Raw genomic sequence first — 2,529 nt, forward strand, 5'->3', positions numbered from 1 at the left:
AAGAACAGACACAGACGGACAGTATCCACTCTCTTATACCCTATTTGCCACCTACTCACTACCTCCTCTTCCCTAAACTATCCTTCGTCATCTTCAGCAGAAAGTTCTGGACCCTCGAAAGTTCCCACTTCTCTCAGCATGTCTGCAGATATTACCTCATCATCCATCATGTCCTCAATTACTACACTCAAACAGAAGAAACAGTGTATAGCACGAAGGAAATGGAAGAAAAACTCAACTGAAGGCCTTTGGACATTCCTCACACTTTTGTGTCACTTTTCTGACGTGTGTAAAATCAGCCAAGACTTCCGATCCAGAATCAGCACTTCCCAGACCTGTACTTTTGACCTTGTCTCTCGACTCACCCACGCCACCTCCGCTATCCTCACTGTGGATCATCATTCACAATGCATTCCCACACAGTGCTGACACAGACTTCTATTTATCTATTTATTCCTAATCTTATTTAAAACTATCTAAAGTGAAAAAGAGTGATCCTGTGATACCAGCTCCATATGCACTTCTTTTAACATATAGATACATATTTTAAGTATTTTTATTTTTTTATTTTAATATTTTTGGTTTTCATTTTAATCATAGTTAAAGTTTTGATAATATTTGCATTTTTTTCTCAATATGTTTATATTGTGTTTTTTTTTCTTTTTTTTCAGTTTTAGTTATTTTACATCAGGTTAAAGAAAGTGATAAATGCTATTAGCTACAATAAACTATGTTTATGGTTTTTAATATTTTATTTTAGTTAAATTAAGTTAAATTGCAAGTAACAGAAATATTTTATAGTTTTAGTCGAACTTGATTTTAACTTGCAATAGACTGAACCCTAGTGAAAAGTAAATATACTGAAATGTACATAAATTACATTTATTTCATGCTAAGTATACTACTAATAAATGTACATATTATATACTTAATAAAAATACCCAGTTGAACTTTTGGTAGACTAAGCTGGTATACTTAGAGTTTGCTAAATTGGAACAAATTTTGTGCTTAATGCACTTTAATTGTGTGCAAGTAGTGTTGAAGATATACTGAAGTATATTTGATTGTGCTGAAGTGGCATTATTGTAAGTATACTTCAGGTACTCTTTAAATACCTCGCATTTAAAGACCGATATTATTCAAAGATCATAGAATCCTCATCAACAGTGACATTAAAAGACATTTCAGGCTTAATATTAATAAATGTGAATTTTGCAAAAGTAGTACTCCAAATAAAGTTTAATTATATATATATATATATATATATATATATATATATATATATATATATATATATATATATATATATATATATATATATATATATATATATATATCATTAAGTCTTAAATGACATGTCAGTAAATATATTAATAGATTTTAACTATACTATACTTGTCTTCCTCCCATTTACACCAGGTAACATCCATCCATGTGTCCCAAATAGCAGAAGGGCACTTACCCTTAAGACTCAACCAAAACGAGAGTTTTGTTCTGACCCACCACTATCTTAAATCTAGAAAAATCTAGACCATGCACCCAGCCTGGCTGCTATAATCTGCCTCCTCTGGTCAGCTAGCTCCCCCATCTGTCCACATGAAGGATTAATTTAGGCCTCGCTCATGTCCAAAATGATTCCCATCCTTTCCCCTTTTTTTAAAGTAAAAAATCTAATCAGTTTGTTTTCAAAACAGGACAAAACATGACAGAATTTGGCATGTTAGTAAGCTGTCAGTGACGAAGTTTGTACAGTAATTGTGATGCCAGAAAAACAGCTATAAAAATTATTTTCTTACATCACTTGCAAAGCTGTCAGAATCATTTTGGTATGTATTTTGTACCACTGAAGTGATACAATCTTAATAATAGGCTTACTTTTTGTAATGTTTTTTTTTTTTTTTTTGGAATATCCCTAAATAAAGAATAGAAAAACACAATTGGGAAAAAATAAAACTTTAATAGGTCTACTTAAGTTGCTTGGTTGTTGTTGTTGTAAATGTCTCTGGGTATAAACTGAACATTTTCACTTTTTAACATGTGTGATACTCAGAAAGACTTCAGAGAACAAAACACCCAGAATACTCAGAAATGACTAATGACTTGTTGGACCCAAAAGGGTTCATTTTGTGAACTCAGCAACCCCTGTGAGAGCTTGTTCTAAGCTGTCTATCTCATGTAATTGGACCATTACAAATAGTGCAGTCAGATGGAGCGATCTTAGCTGTGTTTGCCAGCATTAGGACACTGAAAACGAGCATAAGCAAGACACTAAATGTGCTCATTTGTTATCCGGTTTAATTATTTTTATAGGCCACTGAACCTATTTATCTTTATTGTTTTGTATTGATTTAATATGATGTCATTTTGAAACATAACTTATCGGGATACAGCTTAAAGCTAGTTTCAATATATAATATTTTGTGATTAAAAAACGCAAACAAAATAAAATTATAAAATAAAACAAAAACAAAACTGTTCGCCAGAGCTCAAGTTTTTATTTTGTTCCACGCCAGACTTTTATTTTGAAAA

This window comes from Cyprinus carpio, chromosome B13 (assembly GCF_018340385.1).
Source record: "Cyprinus carpio isolate SPL01 chromosome B13, ASM1834038v1, whole genome shotgun sequence".
NCBI classification, from domain to species: domain Eukaryota; kingdom Metazoa; phylum Chordata; class Actinopteri; order Cypriniformes; family Cyprinidae; genus Cyprinus; species Cyprinus carpio.